Source organism: Arachis duranensis, chromosome 5 (genome assembly GCF_000817695.3).
Source record: "Arachis duranensis cultivar V14167 chromosome 5, aradu.V14167.gnm2.J7QH, whole genome shotgun sequence".
Classification (NCBI taxonomy): Eukaryota; Viridiplantae; Streptophyta; class Magnoliopsida; order Fabales; family Fabaceae; genus Arachis; species Arachis duranensis.
In genome coordinates, this window is record NC_029776.3 from 32,194,937 (window position 1) to 32,221,470 (window position 26,534).

General features: G+C 34.3%; 1 long non-coding RNA gene across 1 annotated transcript; it reads right to left on the minus strand.

Annotated features, from left to right (window-relative positions):
• Positions 1-21,822: 21,822 nt before the first annotated feature.
• Positions 21,823-23,693, minus strand: LOC110281081 (uncharacterized). Its single transcript, XR_002375570.2, has 4 exons — positions 23,541-23,693; positions 23,054-23,213; positions 22,591-22,740; positions 21,823-22,076 (listed from the first exon to the last, which is right to left on the minus strand). It is a non-coding gene; the product is annotated as an uncharacterized LOC110281081 (long non-coding RNA).
• Between the last annotated feature and the right edge of the window lie 2,841 nt (positions 23,694-26,534).

Below are 26,534 nucleotides of genomic sequence, written 5' to 3' on the forward strand. Positions count from 1 at the left end.
ACCAACTGAGTGGTCTAAAGACATCTGAGCTTTCTCTATAAGCCCATAATAGAAGATGTCTAACTGCACCCACTCTGAAAATATTTCAGAGGGGCATTTTCTTAGCATCTCTCTGTATCTCTCCCAGGTATCATAAAGAGATTCATTATCTCCTTGTTTATATCCTTGGATGTTCAGCCTTAACTGTGTCATCCATTTTGGAGGGAAATATTGATTTAGGAATTTTTCTGACAGCTGTTTCCATGTCCTTATACTAGCCTTAGGTTGGTTATTTAACCACCTCTTAGCTTAGTCTTTTACAGCAAATGGAAACAGTAATAATCTGTAGACATCCTGATCTACTTCCTTATCATGTACTGTGTCAGTAATTTGTAAAAACTGTGCCAGAAACTCTGTAGGTTCTTCCTGTGGAAGACCGAAATACTAGCAACTTTACTGCACCATGATAATGAGCTGAGGATTCAACTCAAAACTACTGACCCCGATGAAGGGTATACAGATACTACTCCCATATGAAATAGTAGTGGGGTTAGCATATGATCTCAGAGTCCTTCTGGACTGTTCATTTCCACTTAGGTCCATGATGGAGGAAGGGAGATGATGTGAATTAGAGATTCAAATAGTATTATTAAAAATATATTTTTTTAAAATTTTTTTGAAATAATAATAATAATAATAATAATAATAAAAATTGGAAACTAGAATAATTAATAAAATAAAAAAAGAGATTTTTGAAAATTTTTGATGAGAAAGTAGTTAGGAAGTTTTGAAAAAGATATGATTTTAAAATTTTAAAGATTGAAACTTTCTTAACAAGAAAACACCAAACTTAAAATTTTTCAATCAAAATAATAAATTTGGACAAAAAATTCGAAAATTATATAAAAAGAAAGAAAAAGATTTTGAAAATCAATTTTTTTAAAAAAAATTTTTCGAAAATATTGAGAAAAATTGAAAGAGATTTGATTTTTGAAAAAGATAGGTCTTAAAATTGAAGATACTTGTAAGAAAATAATTAAGAGAAAATATTTGAAAAAGATATGATTTTTTTGAAAACTTGACAATTAAGATATGATAAGATAAAATTTTGAAATTGAAATCTGAATTTTTTTAAAAAATTTCAAAATATTTAAAAATAGTTAGAAAATATATTTTCTTTTTGAATTTTTTGATGAAAGAGAAAAACATACAAAAGACACAAGATTTAAAATTTTTAGATCTAATGCTCCTTGTTTTCAAAAATTTTGGAGGGAAAACACCAAGGAACACCAAACTTAAAAATTTTAAGATCAAAACACAAAGAAGACTCAAGAACACTTTGAAGACTCACAAGTACAACAAGAACATGAAGATAGAACAACAAACTTAAAAATTGACACAAGATTTAATCAAAGAAAAATTATTTTTGAAAAAAAGTTTTAAAAGGAAGATAGACAATTACCAAGAACATAAGCGCAACACTCTAACCAATTGAGCTATAAATTTAACGTTTTTTAATAAGGTATTTAATAAATAAATTTTTTTGAAAACTGATATTTTGAAAAAAGCACAAGAAAAACAAGAAAAGACACATAACAAGAAAAACTAAAGATCAAACAAGAAAAATTGACAAGAACAACCTGAAGATCAAGGAAGAACAAAGAACATGCAATTCGAAAATTAAAAGACAAAGAAAAGCATACAATTGACACCAAACTTAAAACATGATACTAAACTCACAAAAAAACTAAAAATTAATAAAGAAAAATACTATTTTTGAAAAATTTTTGAAAAAAAAATAAAAGACTCTGACCCAAAAGACAAAATTTGCCTAATATAAGTAACAAGATTCACCGTCAGTTGTTCAAACTCGAACAATCTCTGGCAACGGCGCCAAAAACTTGGTGCACGAAATTGTAAATCACAATTTTCACAACTCGTACCACTAACCAGCAAGTGCACTGGGTCGTCCAAGTAATACCTTACGTGAGTATGGGTCGAATCCCACGGAGATTGTTGGCTTGAAGCAAGCTATGCTTATCTTGTAACTCTCAGTCAAGATAATAATAATTCTCAGTTTTGATTGGTAGTAAATAAAAAGCACAGATTAAATAATACTTGTTAAGCAGTAATGGAGAATATGTTGGAATTTTGGAGATGCTTTGTCTTCTGAATCTCTGCTTTCCCCCTGTCTTCCTCTTTACGCACGCAAGGTTCCTCCTATGGCAAGCTTTGTGTTGGTGGATCACCGTTGTCAATGGCTACCATCCGTCCTCTCAGTGAAAATGGTCCAGGTGCGCTGTCACCGCACGGCTAATTATTTGTCGATTCTCACTCATGCTGGAATAGGATCCATTGATCCTTTTGCATCTATCACTACGCCCAACCCTTGTGAGTTTGAAGCTCGTCACAGTCATTCAATCCCTGAATCCTACTCGGAATACCACAGACAAGGTTTAGACTTTCTGGATTCTCAAGAATGCTGCCAATGGATTCTAGCTTATACCACGAAGATTCTGATTAAGGAATCCAAGAGATACTCATTCAATCTAATGTAGAACGGAGGTGGTTGTCAGGCACGCGTTCATAGGTTGAGAATGGTGATGAGTGTCACGGATCATCACATTCATCATATTGAAGTGCGAATGAATATCTTAGATAGAAACAAGCGTGTTTGAATGAAAAACAGAAATAATTGCATTAATCCATCGAGACACAGCAGAGTTCCTCACCCCCAACAATGGATTTTAGAGACTCATGCCATCAAAATACAAACTTCAGATCTAAAATGTCATAAGGTACAAAATAAATCTCTAAAAGTTGTTTAAATACTAAACTAGTAACCTAGGTTTATAGGAAATGAGTAAACTGAGATAGATAGTGCAAAAATCCACTTCTGGGGCCCACTTGGTGTGTACTGGGGCTGAGACTTGAGCTTTTCATGTGTCAGAGCTGTTTCTGGAGTTAAATGCCAGGTTGTAACCTATTTTAAGTGTTTAACTCTAACTTGTGACCTGTTTCTGGCGTTTAACGCTAGAATGGAACATGGAACTGGCGTTAAATACCAGTTTACGTCATTTATCTTCAGCAAAGTATGGACTATTATATATTACTGGAAAGCCCTGAATGTCTACTTTCCAACGCAATTAAGAGCACGCCAATTGGACTCATGTAGCTCCAGAAAATCCATTTCGAGTGCAGGGAGGTCAGAATCCAACAACATCAGCAGTCATTTTTCAGCATGAATAAGATTTTTGCTCAGATTCCTCAATTTCAGCCAAAAAATACCTGAAATCATAGAAAAATACACAACCTCATAGTAAAGTTCAAAAATATGAATTTTGCATGAAAACTAATAAAAACATACTAAAAAGTAGCTAGAACCTACTAAAAACTACCTAAAAACAATGCCAAAAAGCGTATAAATTATCCGCTCATCACACACCATATTGTAGATCTTCTTTTTGCTCTGGACATCATCACCTTAGCCCTTTTCTTGCTTCTAGCTTCTTCTTCCTTTGTCTGATAGCTTATTTTTCCTTCCATCTTCCTCTGATGGATGTGACCGAATACAAAGAGAGAGAAGAGAGAGAAGAGTGAGAAGCTTTCAAAGAAAATAAAGAAAGAAATTAAAATCAATTACACTCAATTAAAAACTCACTTCCCTCTTTCATGCTTTGTAACGTGTAGAAATTAAAGCCATCAAATTAATTGCATTTTCTCTCTCATGTTACCAATGTTTGCATTAACTTCATTTAATCAAAATTTTGAATTCTATCAAATGAAGGGTGTGGTATCCGTGGAAGCATGTAACTCTTTCTTTCTTCCCTTTTTAATTTCGGACTAAGTTTTGGTCTTGCAGGAAAGATTTTATTTTGGGCTTGTTTACCAAAATTCTGGCCCAATAGTCATTGCAATAATTCAGCCATATATTTTTTAACATTTTTGTACATGGCTCATTATCATTTTGGGCTCCATGTTTTCTTTGTGCCAAATGGCAAAATCTGCAAGCAACAAAATTATTAATTAACAAGTGTGAACTAAAATTTAAATTAATAATTTTATAATTAATTAATAATGTTTGATCATCATTATATTAATTTAGAGTTTTTCAAACTCATCAATCTCCCCTTTGATGATAAACATTATTAAAAATTAAAATAGAAAAAAGAGTAAAGATTAAGAGTACTCCCTTTGAAGGTTTGGAATCCTCCCCTTTTCCATCTGTTACATAGCTCTCCCTTAATATATGCCATTTTATTTAAGGAAGCCTTACCTGTAATATTCTTAAAACCAAGCTTAAAGCCACAATGTATTCAACATATGGAATATTAAATTATATTGAACAGCTTGATTTATGGGTAGAAATAACAAGATAATCACAACCTGATTTGTTATCATCTAATGATTTTCTGCTCAATAACACAACCAAATTAAAGCATGCTTGAGTACTTTCAGAGTACATGTCAACATATAACCAAGACTCAACATACTTCAATTTAACATGTACAAACAAATCCTATTAGTAGGGTTTCCTGCCAAACTATTCCATCAAGCAAAAATCCAACAATTCACAATAAAAATGGCAAAATAATCAATCAGAAAAATACCAGAGTACAAGCAAATTTATACTATGATAAAATGTAACTCAGAGTATAAAACACATAAGCCAGAAAATCAGAGCACAATCAAAATATCACAGCCGAAATCAGAACATGATAATGCAGAAACCTGAAAATCATAAAATATGAAAAAAAATGGAACACACGCACAAGGGTAATCATTAATCAAATTGATTTCAGCCCCTGTTTTTTAATTTCTCCAACTTTTCTCCCCTTTTTGTCATCAATGGGGGAATCTGGAAAACAAATGAGAATAACATACCCAAAGCAGAATATTTGTTTTTATCAAAACACAAAGGTCCAAAGTATCCAAGAATAGTTAACTAACATTTACAAAATACCAAAACAAGAATGCATGAAAAGGGAACAGAGTTCATAGGTACTAGTAGCTAATAGTAAATCAAACATCAGAAAGGTTAACATCTGAGCCAAAGGATTCATTGTCTTCATCCGCATCAGCCATGTCCTTTTCAAAGCTATTGATCAACAAATTGATTCTCTCGTGACACTTTGTCCAGGCCTTCTCATTCTCATAGACTTATTTTTTGGCCTCTTTGGAAGATTTGATCATCAGATGAGTCATTTGAAAGAACTCTTGCAGCACATCTTTGACTGAGTTAGAAAATTTTGGCGAATTTTGAGGAATGAAATTCGGTTTCACTATTTGAGGCAATAACGCTTTTTCCTTTCTTGCCTTTCATGACTTCAGAAATCCCTCCTCCTTTCAAAGTTGAAACCCTGTTCTCTATTGGTTTATTGAGCACATCAACATTAAAATGTTCAAAAATGTAGGTAAGAAAGATACCATAAGGCAAGTTTGCCTTTTTGTCACTTTGTACACATTTCCACATGTGACGAACCATTAGGTAAGCAAAAGAGATAGGAGATGAAGAGATAATAGAAAATAAAACCAAGGTATCACAAACTGTTACCCTCTGATATGATCTGTTCTGAGGCATCAAAATATGGTTAATGATGCGGTGAAGTAATGCTCTTACAGGTCCAAGAGTTTTATGAGTCAAAACCGTCCCATCCAATGCAGAGAAGTTTTCACAAACTTGAGTGAGAGAAATTTGATAAGAGATTCCACCCTAAGAATCCCACTTCACTGTCATATATGCCATCGGTCCATCATCTTTATATTCTAGTGCAGCACTCATTGTCTCTCTATTTAGAGACAGATGTACCTTCTTGACATATGAGTGGATTGCTCCATCAATGTACCTCATGTTCGCATAGAATTCGTGAACTAGATTTGGGTAGATCGGTTTACGGATATTGAGCAGAGGAGTCCATTTGATTTTATCAAAGAGAGTTGACAGATCAACACCCTTTTCAAACAGATTTTCCAGAGAAACTACATAAGAGGAACACAGTTTGCGGTTGACTAGAACTTTAGAGTGAAACTCATAAGCAGCACATAAGTTGAACCTGGCCGGATCAAAATGTGAATGGTTCTTGTTGAACTTGTTCTTGAAGTCAAGAGAGTCCAAGTTAGGAGGCTCTCTAATATTGTGAAGAACACAGTCTTTTGTGCGCTGAGAATTGCTGCCAGAAGCATGTGGGGTTGATCTCCGTGGAGGTGAAGGAGGTGGAGATGATTGTGACTCTTCTTCTTCTTCTATCACAAGCTCCTTTCCCTTTCCAATCTTCTTACAAGAAGAGGTTCTCTGAGCAATGAATTTCCTCCTCATGGCTTCGTTTGACTGAGAAGAATGGGATGAAGATGAAGTAGAATGTATGTGAATATGAGTGTGTTTGGGGAGTGAAAGAGAATGGGGGATTTTTAGAGAACGGGGTTCTGCTACTTCTTTTAGGAGCCACTTTTTTTTCATGATATGAAAATGAAGAAGGGAGTGAGAAGATGAAAGGGTGGCCGAAATGATTGGAGAGTGGTGGGAGGTTACAATAGCATTTAATACTGAGTGGAGAGAGGGTTAAGTGAGTAATGGACCATTAATGACACAGTTATCAACAAGGAAGGTTTCTAAATTAAAAAAATGAGATATTTGTTCCGAGAATCAAGGGAAGAGGTAGGGAAAAAGATTATGATTTGACAAGAATTCCTTCCTATAAGATATGATGTGACATCTTCTGAAAAGGAATTATTTTAAAAATGAGGAACTCAAAACGGGCCAGAGTCATGGAGAAAGTCAAAGGAGGATTGGTTGGGCCCAAGATCATTAACATTAGCTTCAGTCTCCCCCTATATTATGGCCTGATCATCACGTCCTCAAATTTGTCTCCTCTCTATCTACGAGACAAAACCAAACAGATTTAGTAATGATCACAATTTATCAACTGAATTCAAATCCAACATACCCAAATTGTTCCTCAATGAACAAAACCTATCCTCACATAAAGGTTTAGTGAATATATCAGCAAGTTGTTCTTCGGATTTCATAAATTGAATATCAATAGTACCCTTTTGCACATGTTCTCTAATAAAATGATATCTAACTTCAATGTGCTTGGTTCTAGAGTGCAGAACAGGATTTTTAGAAATGTTAATTGCACTCATATTATCACAAAATAAAGGTATACTATTGATCTTTAATTTGTAATCCTCCAACTGAGTTTTCAACCAAATTATTTGTGAACACATAGAGGAAGATATATATTCAGCTTTGGCTGTGGATAGAGCTATTGTGACTTGTTTCTTGCTTGACCACATGTTTAGTGAGCTTCCAAGGAAGCAACACATTCCGGATGTGCTCCTTCTATCCACCCGATCTCCCACATAATCTGCATCACAAAATCCTACTGCACAAAAGTCATCAGATTTAGGATACCATAAGCCATAATCACATGTTCCTTTAATATATCTAATGATTCTTTTAACGGCCGAAAGATGGAACTCTTTTGGATGAGATTGAAACCTTGAACATACACCCACACTTTGAACAATATCGGGTCTAGAGGAGGTAAGATACATGAGTGAACCTATCATTCCTCTATACCATGTTTCATCCACATCCTTGCCATCATCATCCTTTTCAAGCTTAGTGTTTGAATGCAATGGTGTTCCCATAGGTTTGGAATTTTCTAAGCCAAATTTCTTGATTAATTCTTTAGCATATTTTCCTTGGTGAATAAAAATGCCACTAGGAGTTTGTTTAATTTGGAGACCAAGAAAGAATGTTAGTTCTCCCATTAAACTCATTTTAAACTCAGTAGTCATGAGTTTTCCAAACTCTTCACACAAGGATTCAGTGGCAGATCCAAACACTATATCATCCACATAAACTTGAACAAGAAGAATATCATCATTAGATTCTTTGATAAATAAAGTAGTATCGATGGTACCCCGTTGAAACCTATTTTCCAACAAGAAGGCACTAAGCCTTTCATACTAAACGCTTGGAGCTTGACTAAAGCCATAGAGAGCCTTTGAGAGTTTAAAAACATGATTTGGAAATTCTTTATTTTCAAAATCGGGGGAGTTGTACCACAAATACTTCTCTATCTATAAAGCTATTAAGGAAAACACATTTAACATCCATTTGGGACATTCTAAAACCCTTATGGGCAGCATAGGCAAGAAGCAACCTAATTGCTTCCATTCTTGCTACCAGGGCAAAAGACTCATCAAAATCTATAACCTCCTCTTGATCGTAACCTTGGGCCACTAGTCTAGCCTTGTTACGAACAACACTACCATCCTCACCGAATTTATTTTTAAAAATCCACTTAGTACCCATTACCTTCTTACCATTCGAATTAGGTACAAGTGTCCAAACCTCATTCTTTTCAAATTGAGCAAGCTCCTCTTCCATGGCTTTAACCCAATAGGGGTCTTCTAGGGCATGCTTTACATTGAAAAGTTCTAATTAGGACAAGAAAGCAACGTTGCTTTGATCAACTTACTTCTTGCTTGAGGATCTAGTGGTCACGCCTTGGGAAGGATCACCAATGATAAAATCATGGGGGTAACCCTTCATAAACTTCCATTCTCTTGGCCTTGGGGGTAAGGTTCTACTTTAATGAGCTTCAACTGATTATTCTGTTTCGGATTCTCTTACTGGCTCAAGAGACAAAACTGAAATATCTCCACCATCCTGACAAGACATTTTTGGGCAGACAGGTTCTTCACTTGGGACAGATTTGGGATTTTATTCACTTCCTTCCTGATTGACAAAATCTTCACAACCTGCATCATCATCATCATCTACCATAACACTTCAAATTGAGTTAGAATCACAAATAGACACGTGTATGGATTTCTCTATGGTTCTATGTTCCTTAAGGTAAATTCTATAGGCCTTGCTAGTGGTGGAGTATCCAACAAACATTCCCTCATAGGACTTTGGATCAAATTTACCCAGATTTTCTTTATTGTTAAGTACAAAGCATTTGCATCCAAAAACATGGAAGTACTTAAGTTTAGGAGGGGTTCCTTTCCATAGCTCATAAGGGGTTTTCTTTAAACCCTTTCTAATGATAGTTCTATTCAAAATATAACATGCTGTATTTACAGCTTCAACCTACAAAAATTTTGGTACATCATTTTCACAAAGCATTGTCCTAGTCATTTCTTGAAGGCTTCTATTCCTTCTTTCAACTACCCCATTTTGTTGAGGAGTTCTAGGACAAGAGAAGTTATGTGCAATACCAAAATCATCACAGAATTTTTCAAAATCATGATTTTTAAATTCTTTTCCGTGATCACTTCTCAAATGGGCTATTTCAAAACCTTTTCATTTTGAATCCTTTTGCAAAGAGTGGAGAAGGCATGAAAAGCATAATTTTTATGAGCTAGGAAGAGAACCCAACCGAATCTAGAGTAATCATCTACCACCACCAAACCATAGTGTTTACCTCCTAAACTTTGAGTTCTTGTTGGACCAAAAAGATTAATATGTAACATTTCCAATGGCCTCTTGGTTGAAATTCCATCTTTTGGTTTAAAAGAGGATTTTACTTGTTTGCCTAATTGACAAGCATCACAAGTAATATCCTTATCAAATTTTATGTTTGGAATTCCTCTAACCAAGTTTTTCTTAACTAGCTTAGAAATTTGGTACATGCTAGCATGGCCCAATTTCTTATGCCAAACCCATTTTTCAGATTCAAGAGATGTAAAATATGTCACATTTTGATCTTTCAAATCCTCAAGAGTCAATCCATACACATTATTGTACCTTTTAGCTTCAAACAAAATTTTTCCAGATTTTTCACAAATAACTAAGCAAACCAATTTTTTAAAAATAACTTCATATCCAAGATCACATAATTGGCTAACGCTTAGTAAATTGTGTTTCAAACCATCAACAAGAAGAACATCATTTATGAAAGAAGAGAAACTTTTACCAACTTTTTCAATGGCCACTATTTTTCCTTTTCCATTGTCACCAAAAGTGACAAACCCTCCATCATACTCATCAAGCTTAATGAAGAAGGTTGCCTTTCCGATCATATGCCTAGAGCATCCACTATCCATGTACCACATATTGTCCTTCCCAGGGGCGGAGCTAGGTACAAGCAAAGGGGGGCAATGGCCCCCCCTAATTTTAATTTTTTACATGTAAATTATATATAAATTTCAGTTTAGCCCCCCCTTAAAATTTTATTTTAGTCTTATTTTATTGTGTAAATATTTTTTGCCCCCCTCCAATATTTTTTCTAGCTCCGCCCCTGGTCCTTCCGCTTGGATGCTAGGCAAACCTGCAAAATAAGCTTAAGTGACCTTAGGTATCCAAATCTTTTTGGATCCTTTGACGTTAAACCATCTTCTTTGTCCCAATCCATTGTAATCACAAATAATTTTACAAACTTTATCACCAATTATTCTTTCACTAAAGAAACATTGAATGGGAAAGTGACCATTCCGATTGCACAATCTACAAAACCTTGGAGTTGCTGTTTTGCTAAAGCTTGTTGGATTTTGAAACCTTGTATCATTTGAAGTGGAAGCCAAATTGGTAAAACAAGGTTTTTCAACAGATTTTAAGGCTTTATGAAAACCAAAACCAGTTTTATCATAAAGAGGTTTTTGACTAGCCAAGAGTTGATTTAGATTTTTTGAACTTTGAGTAAACTTGGCTAAGTCTTCTTTAAGCCTTCTTATCTCTTTATGCAGCCAATCATTTTCTTCAAAGTAGTTCAGATTTGTGGTCACAGAATGGTGGTATTCACAACTTTTAAGTTGAGCTTTTAACTGCTTGTTTTCTTCAACAAGTTCAATAGCAGTTTCAGCCTCCCTTAATTTATCTTTGAGAAAACTATTTTCAGCTTTAAGGATAGTGATTTGTGATTCAAGATCTTGGTTTTCAAGCAAGAAGCATCTAATTTTTCCAGAAAGATGATCGATTGTGAGATGAAGATTTTCAGTGTCAGGGTAATGAAATACTACCTGTTCAACATGATTTTCCATGAGACACGTTTGAGACTTGGTTTCTGATTGTTCATCTTCTTCTGAGTCGTTCTCTAAGTCTTCACATGAAGCCATCAGTCCTTTCTTCTTTCCCTTCTTTGGCTTCTCCTCCTTCGCCGGTTGCTGGCGAAGAAAATCAATATATTGCCTATGTAGCTTATCCTTTAGACCTTTTTGAGGAATGTTCTGTTACTAACATGTTTACTTCCATTGTAGGTAATGTATTTGGGTTCAAGGCCCTCCTGGAGTCGCCAAATAGGTATTAGCCGATCTTAAGTCGACAAATTTTCCTCTGGATTTGAAATGCCCAGTTTCTTTGCAGTTATAGCAGATCACTTTGCTAAAATCTTTCTTTTATTTCCTTGAGCTGTTTCTTTTGCTTCTTTCCTTCAGTTTCACTATTTTCCTAAATTTTTTTACAAACAAAACAAATTCATTTTCAGAAGAGTTATCACTGGATTCATCATCCAGAGGGTTAGTAACAGATTTGAGAGCTAATCCTTTTCTTTTTGTGTCCTTTTTCAAATAAGTGTTACCAAACGCAAGTAAATTTCCTCTCTAAGTCATCATAAGTCATTGAATCAAGACAACTACTCTCAGATATCACTATAGCCTTGGTTTCTCACTCTTTAGTGAGACTTCTCAATATTCTCCTCACAAGCACAAATTCAGGATACGTAATTCCCATAGCATCCAAGCCATTGATGATAATGTTGAACCGTTCAAATAATTCATCTATTGATTCTCCTTCCTTCATTGAGAACATTTCATATTCGCTGTTTAGCATGTCTATTCTGGTCTTCTTGACTAGGGTTGTTCCTTCATGAGTGACTTGAAGTTTGTCCCAGATTTCCTTTGCCGTTGTGCATCGTGATACCCGTCGGTATTTCTCAAAGCTGATTGCACACTTGAGCAAGTTGATAGCCTTGGCATTGAACTCCACCTTTTTTCTGTCTTCTTCAGTCCAATTGGCTTCGCCTTTGAGAGAGACTATTGCTTCAGCACTTGTGGTCGTTGGAAATTGAGAACCTTCTAGGACAATCTTCCAGAGTCTGTAATCTACTACTTGCACAAAGATCTTCATTCTTTCCTTTCAATAAGTGTAGTTCTTTCCATTAAAGAGAGGAGGTCTATTGCTTGACTGCCCTTCTGTCAGATTGTAAGACACCAGGTTTGAGCCACTATTCTCTACCATCAGGATCTTTTCTCCAAGCTGCAAAGCTTGATCTCTTTGAGACCAAGCTCTGATACCAATTGATGATTATCAGTGGTTAAGAGAATGGGAGTTGAATCTTAGCCCCTTTTTTCTGAGTAACGCTTTATACTTGTTTAAAATACTTTAGGAGATATTTCTGCTTTTTGTCTCGTCACTAGTCAAGAGACATTTTCTTTTTGTCTAGTAACCAATGAGGAGATATTTTTTAATTTTGTCTCATGTGCAACAGAATCAGAAATGGAGTAGAAGAGAAAGAGAGAATCACACCCAGAAGTATCTCGGTTCAGCCGCTAAGTGCAATGCAGCCTACATCCAGTCTCCATCACAATAATGATGGAATTTCACTATAATCATCTTTGATTACAGACACCAATTCTCCCTAGGAACTACCCTTCCTATCCGGGACAAGTCCAGAATCTAACTTTAATCCTGAACTTGACTTGGTCACCTACTAAGCTTTCAACTGCTAAGTGCTAACCCAACTTGCAAGGGGATTTCCATAGAATCATGATACACAACACAGATGTACAAATGACCTCTAGAAGATCTATGGCTTTTTTTTAGTTTTGTACTCTCTGCCTTTTTTCGCTCATTGGCTTTTTCTTACAAACCTTACACTTGTTTGCCTTTTTACCATGAGACTCAAGACAGACAAAACTAAACAGAAAAATACAATATGAAATACATTGAAGGAGAAGAACTTTTGTTAGCTTGGGTAGCTATGAGAACTCTGTGCTTTCACTATTTTCTTCTTGCTTCAAGCCTTGGCTGTTCACCCTTATTATAGAAGGGGAAGCCTCCAAGGTTGAAACCGATCTAGCCAAGCCAGCTTCTTCTTCTTCAATAACAAACCAATTCAGACAAAGAGAGTAGTGAGGGAACCAAAAGCAAAAATCAACATGCAATTACCTCTCTCTCCTCCCTTCTCACCAAACTTCATCAATCCGGGCCTTCCATTTTGACTTGCTCTCCAAGAATGATTTTTGACCCTTGATGAGTCCTTGATGCTTGACAACTCCATCTGCTCTATCTTCTGCTTCTTCCCCACATAGCTATAATAGCCACCTCCTGTGATAGATAATCAGAGAGTAGAGACGAGCCATACCCAAGGAATCTTCTTCTCTGACCGAGTTTGATTTATTCCATTTTTGGGTATGGAGAGCTTGAGACTTCTTCACCACATCTTACCATATGTGGTAAAGATCTTAGCCACACCATACTATAGATCTTCTTTTTACTAAGGACATCATCACCTTAGCCCTTTTCTTGCTTCTAGCTTCTTCTTCCTTTGTTTGATAGCTTGTTCTTTCTTCCATCTTCCTCTGATGGATGTGACCGAATACAAAGAGAGAGAAGAGTGAGAAGCTTTCAAAGAAAATAAAGAAGGAAATTAAAATCAATTACACTCAATTAAAAACCCACTTCCCTCTTTCATGATTTGTAACGTGTAGAAATTAAATGCCATCAAATCAATTGCATTTTCTCCCTCATGTTACCAATGTCTTCATTAACTTCATTTAATCAAAATTTTGAATTCCATCAAATGAAGGGTGTGGTATCTGTGGAAGCATGTAACTCTTTCCTTCTTCCCTTTTTAATTTCGGACCAAGCTTTGGTCTTGCAACAATGATTTTATTTTGGGCTTGTTTACCAAAATTCTGGCCCAATAGTCATTGCAATAATTCAGCCATATATTATTGAACATTTTTGTACAAGGATGATTATCATTTTGGGCTCCATGTTTTCTTTATGCCCAATGACAAAATTTGCAAGCAACAAAATTATTAATTAACAAGTGTGAACTAAAATTTAAATTAATAATTTTGTAATTAATTAATAATGTTTGATCATCATTATATTAATTTGGAGTTTTCCAAACTCATCAGTTAGCTTTTGCTCTACTACATCGGCACGTCAATTACGTCAATACTTTCAAAGTTATCTAATCATAGTACAAACCGACTATCCGATTAAGAAAATTTTCTAAAACCAGACTTAGCAGCTCGGATAGTGAGTTGATCCATAGAATTATCTCAATTTGGTATGCAATATGAACCACGCTCTGCCATTAAGGCTCAAGCAATGGTTGATTTTTTAGCTGAGATAACTCATTTGGGTTCTGATGTCCCGAGGAGGAAAATCCATGGGAATGGAGCTTCTAATATAAAAAATAGAGGTGTTGATATCATCCTAACTAAAGGAGATGACATGGTGAATGAAGCCTCCGTTAAATTTGATTTTTCCATTTCTAATAATCAAGCTGAGTACGAGGCTTTGATTGCAAGATTGACGTTAGCTCGGGATATCGGCACAATAGAAATTACTGTATTTAGTAATTCACAAATTGTAACGTCCCAAGTTAATGGTTAATATTAAGTATGATATCTGCTATTACAATTGTACTTGAAGAAGGTACAGCAAGAGGTACGATTCTTTGATTCTTTTTATATTAAACATGTGCCAAGGGAACAAAACATGCAGGCTAACGTGTTATCGAAGTTAGCAAGTACTAAACCTGGAAGTGGGAATCAAAGCTTAAATATAAGATGTGCTTTCAGAGTTTTTTGTTAGCATGTCTGACGTTACGATTTTGCACTACAACAATGTTAGTACTTAGATGGATCCCATATGCATGTATCTGGAATATGAAATTTTGCCTAGTGATGCTAAAGAAGCTAAAAAATTGCGATTAAAAGCAGCTAAATACACCATAATAAATGGACAATTTTACAAAAGAGGGGTGTCATAGCCATTACTGAAATGTTTAAATCCTCGACAAATAATGTATGTGTTGCAGGAAATTCATGAAGGCTATTGTAGACATCACTTAGGTGGGAAGTTGTTAACTTAGAATGTCATTAGAGCTGGATACTATTGGCGCACCATTATCAAAGATGTCATGGAGTATGTGAAGAAGTGTAAAAAATGCCAACTCCATAGTAATCTTCATCATGCCCCACCCCATGAACTTGTTTCCGTCATTACAATAAGATCATTTGCAAAGTGGGGAATGGATTTGTTGGGTCCATTTCCTCAAGGCCTAGCCAAGTCAAATACTTAATAGTGGCAATAGATTATTTCACAAAATAGATTGAAGTTATGCCATCAGCAAGCATTACGTCAGCCCAATGTTGGAAGTTTGTATGGAGAGAGGTACTCACGAGGTTTGAAATTCTCGAGGTCATCGTTACAGATAACAAGACATAGTTCATAGATTCTAACTTTTGTGATCTTTTGAGTGGTTTGGGAATTCGACAGATCTTTGCTTTGGTAGAGCATTCCCAAGCAAATGGACAGACTGAGGCTGTGAACAATGTGATCCTCTAAGGATTAAAGAAATGACTAGATAACTCTCCGAACTCATGAGCTTACGAGTTATGGTCAGTATTATGGCCCTATTGCACTATAATTCAATCTTTTACTAGTAAAACACCATTCAAACTTACTTATGGTGAACAAGCAGTGATCCAGTGGAGATTGGAGAGCCTAGTCCAAGATTACTTCTTAGGAGCTCAGAGCATTATGAAAATCTTGACTTCATTGATGAGGTTAAGGTAGCAGCCAATTTAGCTGAACAAGCATTGAAGTAAAAGGTTGCGAATAGGTATAAAGCTAAAGTCAAACCAAAGAGTTTTCAAGAAGGGGACTTGGTACTTAAGCAAGCTGGTGCTGGGACCTCGGAATCTCAAGGAAAGTTAGCTCCAACTTGAAAATGGCCCTTTCGGATTAGAGAGAATCTGGACAAAGGAGCATACAAGCTAAAAAATTTACATGGTTCTGAAATACTGAAAACATGGAATGTCATTCATCTGGAAATGTATTACTCTTAGGAGCTATCTTTGTTAGAATAAAGGCACTATTTTCTTATGAAATTAGGTTTTCAATAAGGCCTTCTTATTTTGTACTTGACTTCATTAATAATACAATGTGATTTGATGTTTGAATAATTGTCAATAAATTGCATATATTTATATTATTAGCTTATTTAGTGAGCATAAATATTGAATGTTAATATATTTAAGTGCTAAAGTCAAAACGATAGCAAAATAAAAGCACGTTTAATGCGAATAGTCGAATAAAGGATAATAATAGTACAATAAATGCTAATATAGGGAAAACGGTAAGGTAAATGTAAAAGCGCAATTATAAACTTTCAAAGGCAATAAATTTGTAGCAATAAGCCTAATGGAATTTTGTTCACAAAGAGTACTTGTCTATGAAGGCAAAACAAATTATACAAGTTCAAAATATTTAAAAATCTTAAAGAGAAAAATTACAAAATTTCAACAACCTTCTCATCCACCACTTTTTTGAAAGCATTGACTTTGGGGATGTCCAAGTCAGGAGCTAAGAATTTAATTTGGTCAAAGATGTTCTGTTTAGCATCAAATACCCCATCCACAGTAGCACGCTCAACTCTCTTGACCGATGCGTCGAGTGTTTCAGTTTATGCCATGAGCTCAGAATTTGTTTCTTTAGATTCTACACCTTCAAATAGAAGAAGACTTTTCCTCTTCTATTCCCTTAAGCTTACCTTGAAAGGTGGTGTGCTTTTCTTGAAAGGTAGCCAATGAGGCATTCAAGCTCTTAACTTGAGAGTTGACATTATCAATTTGTTTATCCTTCGCCATAAACTCGGTGCGAAGGTTTGAAATCTCAACCTCGACATCCCGCACATAGGTAGTTGAGCATAGAAAAATTCTCTGAACTCGGGGCAAAGTGTTTTCTAAAGCATTTTAGCAAGTCCCAATTTGGTATCCTCAGTTAGAAGGTAAAAATTCACAAAGTCAAAGGCTCAGAGAAGTCAGAGAAAGAACACTGTCTAGATCAAAAGGCTCCTTTCCTTTATTCTTTGATTTCTTCTCTTTTGGAGAATTGGTGGGAAAGTCTTCCTCCAGATTATGGACTTTAAGACTTTATCCTTCTCTGCTTCCTTCAAACCTAGGAGGTGGTGGCAGATTTCTTATTGTGGCCAAGGTAGACACTCTGTCGCCACTAGAGTTGATTGGGAGGTTGGATTGAGATTATTACCTTTTTTCATATCAGCAATGGTTGCAAGTCCTCCATCCATGTTAATTGTCAAAAAAAAAAGACTTTTATGAAATCGTAAGATTAGAAGACAAGGAAGAAATTACAATGCAAATAAAGAAATCAGGAGGACAGAAGCTAAAATCATAAATATTTACCAATATCATTTCAAGTAGCATGTTTGTCGACTATAAGATCTCTCAAGCTTAGAGGATGTTCGTTCCACAGCCCCATGAGAATGTTAATACTCAAAAGCTTAGAGGCAGAGATGCCCTGAACCCGGATCTTCAGGGATGAAACATTGAAATTCCAGAAAAGGTTGAAGTTTTTTCCATCCTTTAAAGTCATGAAAAATGTGTCCTACCTTCTACCCTTTCAATTTTGAAAAAGTTTTCCTTGAATCCATGATAGGATTTCTCAAAAAGATAAAAAAATTCTTCTATTTGGGTTACTTCGGTAAACCCACGATCTTGGAAACTAAAAGGCATTATCAAAGTAAAAAAAAAAAAAAGAAGTCTCTGATGAAAAGATTAAGATCTAAAAATGAATACAAGAGTTCAAAGCTATGAATAATAGCCCAACTATTGGGGTGGAGTTGTGAAGGAGCACATTCAGTGTACTTCAAAACATTTATTTGAAAAATGAAGAAAGAAAGGCAGATTCTAAGTCAGAAAAATAGAGTCTCATATATCCACAACCAGTCTGGAACGTTTCCAGCATGCTTGTTTATATGGCATAAGCTATCATCAGGTCTCAGAAACTGATAATAGATATAAATTACCCAAGTCAGAGTTAAAAATAACCCCAACCTCTCGTAAATTATCTAACTCTTCTTAGGTGATGGAAGAAGGAGTAGACTTCACTTCCTTAGAAACCCAAAAATAAATATCCACTTCAACTCCATCGTCTAGATTCACCAGAGGTACTGGGGCAAGTCGAAGTCTCGGGCGTTTTGAGGTACCAGCGTGCTTACGGGTTACAACAACTTTCTTCTTTGACATTTTGGGAAACTTACAAACCCCACCACTATATTATAAAAGAAATTTCTGAAATTTACTAGATAGATTCACAAGAAATCCCATCAAAATCTAGAAAGGGGCAACAAACCCATAAAAGGAAAGTATAAAACAAAAACCCTTATAGTGATACTCCAACCCCTACAGCTTTTGCCTAATTATGATTATAAAGATATATAAAGAAATGGATGTTACATTAGCAAAATAATTGATTCTTAGTGAACAAAAAAAATAATGAAAAGTTCTTACTTGGATTAGGTGAAAGAAAAAGAGAGATTAGCAAATGCAGAGGCAGACGAAAAAGTAAAATCCTTTTCGAAAGAAAAATTCCTTTAGATTTATAGCCCAAAAGCAGTGAAGAATGAAGGTGCTAGCGTGTGGGAACGGTCACCGTATGTAAATCCTTTCAAAGATTGAAGATTGAGTTTTTTGGGAGTTTCGAGTAGTTGGAATTTTGGGAGAAATGAGAAAGTAGAAGTTAAAGTAGAGTTATTTAATTAAAAACTAATGTAGCATTGATTGATGGAGAGAGAAGTTATAATTACATCTGACGGTTCGCAAACCAAGAGAATTACAACTTCACGAATGAAACCAAAAAGTTGCTCAAGAAATTTTTTGCGCTTAAAAGGCAAAAAATATTTAGATTTAATCCCATAAACTTATGTACTCTTGACAAAGTTGTTAAGTCATGAAATCCGAGTTAGGACACTGTTCTAGATAAGAATAAACTCATGATTATGAGTAAATGCGAATCTGACATTACTAATAATGGATACAAGTCATACAATCAAGGTTGCGGGAACCAGACCGGTCAATGAACTGGTAAGGTAACTGATTCACTGGTTCAATAGTTCGACCGGGGTTCAATCAGGATTCAACCGGTTTAAATAAATTTTAAATAAAATTATTAAAAAATTAATTTATAATTTTAAATATTTAAATTCAGTAATTTCTAACCTAATAAAATTTAAAATTTTACCATTTTATATAATAAATTATCCATAATTTATCAATAAAAATTCATAAACAACTCCAACCATCAAAATTTATAACTAAATAAATCAAAACACAAACATATAATATTCTACCAACAAAAAAAACATTGACTAACAGTTTTTAACTAAACAAAACTCTGATAATCAAAAATCATAATCATCATTAATTGGTAGTTTCAAAATTTCCATCATAGATAGAGTTTTCAAAACACAGAAGTGCCATAAAAAAAGTCCCATTCAAAGACTTGCAACATCAGACATGTGAAGGTACCAGACTTAAGGTAATGGTGAACAGGGAGCTCAGTGATCAGTGAATAGGAAGCTCAGTGACTACAACAGATTAGGCTAAGCTGATTGAGCAAGGGCTAACTAATTGCAGCTAGTTGCACCTGCTGTGCAATGGGCTTTGCTTCTTCAACATGTTTAACGTCAACCTACTAACTAATATCTTAAAATTCAGTTTTGTAGTGCACGGTATCCTCATCTCACAGTAGATTTTGGAGCCAAATTCAGTATCGTCAACACCCACCCTGTAACAGCATTATAGCCCCAGTCTAACCAACCACCTCCCACCTTTCCCACACCAACATCAGCCTTGCTGCTGAGGCCCCTGAGACTTGGTTTTTTTCCCTTTTCATTGACTTTTTACTCTGATGTCTCAATAAGACATACCACATTAGAAAACTAGAAAACCAACAATAATATTATTCCAGAAAATAACAGCAGCATTATTTCAAAAACTCAATAACTCAGGATAATAAAAAATTATCAAAATCAGTAATTCAATACTATTTAACTCAGCAAATCAAAATCACTAAAATTGTAAAGCCAACAACTCAATCAGCATTATTAACAAAAGAACAAAAATAAGCAAAGATAAATTCAAGCAGCATTGTTTATCGGAGGAAAGGTCGTTGAGCTCGACAATAATGGAGAGAGAGAGCTCGACGGCGACAGAGAGAGAGCTCAACGGCGACAAAGAGAGAGACCGACAGCGATGGCGACAAAGAGAGAGACCGACAGCGACGGCGAGGGGAAGAGGAACGATGACAGGCGACGAGCAAACGTTCACCTTCCACAGGCAACGACTCCTGATGCCACCACAGTTAGTTCCACCCGCGCGGCGACAGCACCCTCCACCCGTTCAGTGATGAGTTTGAGCTCTGGTGGCTGGGACACTACGTATCGAAGGGTTTAGGGTTGGGTTTTTACAGTTTTCATTTTTAGAGAGAAAGTGGTGGGATGGCTTAGGTAATGAATGGGTATTGGGCTTCTTTTTTTTTTTTAATTTCAGAAGGGCGTTGTTTTAGAGGTACCACTGAACCGAAAATAAAAAAAAAATCGGCTAGTTCCAGTAGTTTACCGGTTAACCACCAGTTCGGTTGGTTCCTAGACCGGTTTTTGTCAGGTGATTCTTAAAGTCAACCGAACTGGTCAAATGACCAGTTTCCAGTTAACCCTGTTGAACCGGTCAGTCCGGTTCGATTTTCAGAACTACGGATACAACAAAAAATTCATAAAATCACAGATTCATGAAACTACGATATCATGGCATTAAAATTATGCAATAAAGGCAATGGATTCTGAAAAAATGAATACCCAAAAAAAGGAATAACGAGAAAAGAGAAATTTAGTAAAAAAACACACTCTTCACTCTATTATCTAAAATACTCCTGACTTAAACATCAGATTGTTATGCAGATTGTCCTCTCAATCTAGTTCTGACATCACTCAATTTAAGATTTTCTGATCTTACAAGTTCGTAACCTCAACATAAAAAATATGAATAGTTACTATTCAATCTTAAAATCGTCACTATCTGTCAACTACTTGTGTAAAAAATTTCCAACACATTTATTAGATTTATCATAGTAATCAAAAGCTACCTTCATAATTACCTGAACTATTACGGTAATGAAATCCCTAATTTCTATCCTTTCAAATTTCAGCCTAATTACATAACCCCAGTCCCCACATATGCCTAGCTATATATGATTCTAAGATTTAGCATCTGCAATTATTAAAATATTGTCTTTGCTCATTTCAGAACACTATCCTCACTACAAGAAATTACCGGAATAGCGACAAATTCTGGTGGTCGCTAAAACCTTGGTTGCTAATTAGAAAATAGCGACCGAAGCGACCGATTTTAGCAACCGATTTTTTAACAAGGCCACCAAACCTTCACCAAAGAGTATTGGTCGCTAAATTGGTCGCTAACATAATCGTTCACTAAATGGTGACCAAATTCCTCGCTAAATCGGTCGCTGAGTAAATCGGTTGCTAAATGGCGACCAACTTTTTCGGTCGCTAAATCGGTCGCCATGAAATCGGTCGCTAAATCGGTCGCCAATACCTTATTTGAAAATATAAAATCGATCACTAAATTGGTCGCTAATTCCTGAACTAAAAATCTAAATCGGTCACTAAATCAGTTGTTGTTCCTAATTTTATAATTATAGATTTTTAATAATTTCACATTTACCACTATTAAAACTTAATTTTCATAAATAATCATATCTCCACAAAATATAAAAAAATCAAGCATAGATTAATTTTCCAAATAAATACCAAAACATTCACATTGTCTACATAGAAATATAGAATTTAAAATATTGAAAATTCCTAAATATATCAAATTTATGATCCACAATCTAAGCTAAAACATAGTAAAAATAATTCATGAAAAATATAACTATGCTCTATTCAATATCTGCTTAGACCAAGCAACTGTATCTATTTCAGCTTGTACACTCTGGTATAACTCGAGCCTCTTTCAAGGGTACCACACCAAAAATTGGTATATTTTTTTGCTTTCCTCACTCATTTTCTCTAATGAATCAATAGCTGCAAGAAGGAAATATTCAGAATAAGACAAGCATAAGACAATATTCAAATGCAAATAAATTCATAAGCATAAAAAGAACTATTATTAAACAATAAGAAAAAAATGCAATAGGGAGAATAAATTTTTACCTCTTGAGTCCAAGTTACAATATGACCCTTCTTCTTAGATAATTTAAATTCAAAATAATCAAAAAGAGAAATATAATAACGACATCTTTCAAATCAAATGTCAAACATGAAAAAAATCCAAGATGCTAACAATAATGGTCTATCATCATCCTAGAGCCTTTATACCTTAGCAACAAAGTTCAAAAGAAAGAATCAAAATAATTAGTTAAAGAAAATGTTAACAAACTTACCAAGAGTCACCAGAAGCAACAAGATAGATAAGAATAACAAAGGATAAAATTGCTTGTTTAATGAGGACACATGCAGTTTTCTTGTGAGTCATGTCAAAATAGAAATATATTCCAAACATTAAAGTTCATAGATATAACTTAGTTCAAATATTTACTTGCTCCCTTGAGAAATTTCCAACACGACCTCCCTCACTAAGTGTCCTAACACCCAGAATCACGAATCCTCTTGATTCAGAACTCTCAGCGGCTCGTCTTCCACCGACAATCAACCACATCACCCCACTTTGTATTTCTGTTTTTGATATCTGTGACAATAGAAAGTATTAATTAATTAATTATAAAAAAAATCAGTCCTCTTAAGCAGTACAAAACCTGAGTTCTCATGGTAATCTCAAAACACTCGATATTACTATGCCTATATATCAGTTGAAAATTAAATGGCAATACAACCATAATGAAAAACTAAAACCTATTTTTTCTTCTTATAATTATTATTGTAGGAAAGAACAAAATGATGCAACACCATAAAGTCATAGCATTAGGAACCCATGATTTGATTACATTAGTGTGTAAAAGGAAAATAAGGTAGTAACTACATAACAAACTTGCACAATATACCTCATAGTTAATAGAAATTCCATTTGCAAGACGACGTTGAGTGTTCCCAGTTTTCTCATCATGAAGCTTTGTAACATCTGTTTTAGAACTTTTCCAAAATGCGCTCCTTTTTTAAGTCTTCTAGCTGGGATGGTTGTACTAGTTCCTTTGGCACCTCAAGCTATACGTGTATAAAACAATTAGTTGAAAAGTACTCAAAACTACTTAGAAATAAAATTCCAACTCATATATGTAATTGACTCAGCAAAAAAGAAATATCTCAATCCATATGTTTAGGAAACCAATTTTGAATCAGTGTGGCAGATATACAGAATGCAAAAAGTTATGATAAAGCCACTACTCTTAGGTTAAAGCTATTATTGTGACATAACCACATTGAGCATAACCAAATATCAAATATGCAGTACCATAGACTAGTTACAAGTCAGTGGGGGAAAACCAAATAGAATGAATGAAACTGAGCAAAGAGAAAGAGAGAGAGAGTAACTGAAGGACAGAGCGACGGCGACGCGAGTGTGACAGTATGACGGCGACGCGAGTGTGACGGAGAGACAACGGACGCGGCGGCAGTAGAGCGAAGACGGCGCGGCGGCAGTGGGGTGAACTGAGGAGAAATAGAGAAGGCACGAATTAGGGTTTAATTTCTGAGATAAAATGTAATAGGTGAATTGGGATGAAACGAGGGAGGGGGTACTAACGAGGGTAACTCGCATATTTTTTTTTTTAATCCCGCTAGGGAGCCAATGGAATATTTGTACAATGTGTACAATGGGATATTTATTTGGTCCAATATGAGTTAAAAAATAAATATCCAGGATAAAATACTACTAATTTCTCAAACACAATACACCCATACTATCTAGAATAACCATCCGAGTACTAGGGATAATAAACATCTGATATCCTACTGAATCGAACATCTCTATACCCCCATTGTACACACATATACTCAATTGGCTCCCTATACTTCCTCTTTTTTTTTAAAATTAGCGACCGATTTTGTGACTGGTTAGTTTATAAAATTGGTCGACAGTCGCTAACTGATTTAGTAACCGAATTAGTAACCAACCAATTTTTTTATTTACTTATTGATCGGTTGCAAAATCAGTTGCTACATTTAAAAATAGCAATCGATTTTGTGACCAAGAGTCCCAAGGACATTCTTTCCTTTGTTTTGGTTGCTAATTCGGTCACTAAATTGAAAAATAGCAGCCGATTTTAGTGACCAATTTTATTTTTGTTGTATAAAACTAATCGGTCGCTAATTCGGTGGCTATTAGTGACTGATTTTATGGGTCACTAAAATCAGTTGCTAACTTAACAATTAGCAACCGATTTAGTGACCAGTTATTTAGCGACCGAATTAGCGACCAAACAATTATTCACCCTATTTCACTATCAGTTGCAAAATCAGTTGCTAAAATAAAAATAGCAACCAATTTTGTGACCAACAGTTTCAAAGACGTTACTTTCTGTTTTGATTGCTAATTCGGTCGCTAAATTAAAAAATAGCGACCGATTTTAGTGACCAACTTTATTCTGGTTGTATTAAAACTTTATCAGTCACTAATTCGATTGTTATTAGTAACCGATTTTGTCGGTCGCTGAATGTAATTGAGCGACCGATTTACCAACCAATATTTTTTTGGTCCTAAAAATTCTATATCAGTCACTAAATCGATCACTATTAGCAACCAATTTTTTCAATCGCTAAAATCGTTTACTATTCTAATACTTCGTGTATTGCCTTATTTAAAACCACTTTTTACAGTAATATTCTTCTCAAATTACATATATAATTAAGCTTAAGAATCAAAACCTATAATGTAAACCTACCAATTACCAAGGGAATTTATTATATTAGAAAAATACGTCAATAGCAAGCTAAGCAAATTGAACTTGTATATTAAATAAACTAATAATTTCAATGTTTACTATTTAGTTTATGTATTTCATATGACTTACGGTCATGAATGTAAGATGGAAATAAAATTTGCAACATTTAATAAGAACTTAATAAAAAGGTTGCGTTACTAAATAAGATTTATCGAAAGTGATTAGTTCGTTCTTTACAAGCTAATAAGTAAGCATATAAGTAATTAGTATAATATATGCAAGAACTAACAATAAAATTCAAAACAAGAAGTTTCTTACCCCGACTATATATATATGAAGCAACACTAATTTCATTCTTTAATACTTGCGTCTGGTGGAATAGTATAGGGCCATCAAGATTATTTTTAATAATTTGCGANTACTTTTTATTAATGACGCTTAACATATATTTTGTGAAAAAGAAAAAGAAATTAAACAATAGATATGTGTTGTGTGTAGTATGGGCACGTCGAACTGAGGTTTAACTTAGATGAATTTGACCCGTGTCATAAATTAATAGCTTAAATCTAGGTTTATTATTTTATATTTCTTTCTGCAGGCTTGAGCCCAATATGTTTAGAAATCCCACAAATTTACGAGCTTATTTAAAAGTCTGTTTTGTAAATTATAAATAAAAATAATAAACTTAAAAATCTAAATTAGTATTTGAGATATTTTAGAATATATAATTTATAATAATTTATTTATATATCAATCTTAAATCTCATACTATAACTATATTTATAGGACTTGTCTGGGTGAGCTTTTAAAAAAATATCTTTTTTGAGTTATTTTTTTTAAAAGATCTTATAAAGAAGTAAAAATAATTTTATATTTGGATATCTCGTATAAAAAGGTCTTTTTATTTATCAATTATGTTTGGGTATAACAATATAAAAATACTTTTTTGTTTATTTATTACATGAAAAACATCTTTTTTAAGAAAAAAAAATATTTTAAAAAAAGATATAAATTACAACTTCTCAAAAAAGATCTTATTTTCATTTTACTAGTGCTTTTAATTTTACTATTAAAAATTTGCCAAATACATTAAAAAATAAAAAAGATCTTTTTTAATTGAAAAAATTTTTTTTTAACAAAATAATAGCACCCAAACATACACATAACCATAATCCATTAATAGAAACTCTTTCTTTTTTTCTGAAAAAGAGAAGCTCTACAATAGTACAATCTTGGTTATTCTTGATTTTTTTTTTGGTTTTATTTTAGGCTTATTATGAGTGAGTAGTTAAAAATTTAATCAAATTAAAAATATTTCATTTTTACAAAAATAGTATTTTAATGAGTTAGACTAATAAATTTTGTAAGTTATTGTAAAAGATACACTCTGACTTTTTTTTAATTAATAGATTTTATTAAACTCCCATGTGTGACCTATTTAATAAAACAGGCAGAACTGAGTCAAATGAGCTCTACAAGCCCCTGTCAAGTAGTTTGATCCACTTACAAGCAAACTATATTTTTTGTAAAGAAAGAAAAAATTAAAACCATAAATTGTGTTTTGTGTAGAATGGATTGGGCCCGGTTAAACTACGTTTTACTGTAGACAAATTTAACTCGTTTTAAATATATAGTCCAAGCATAG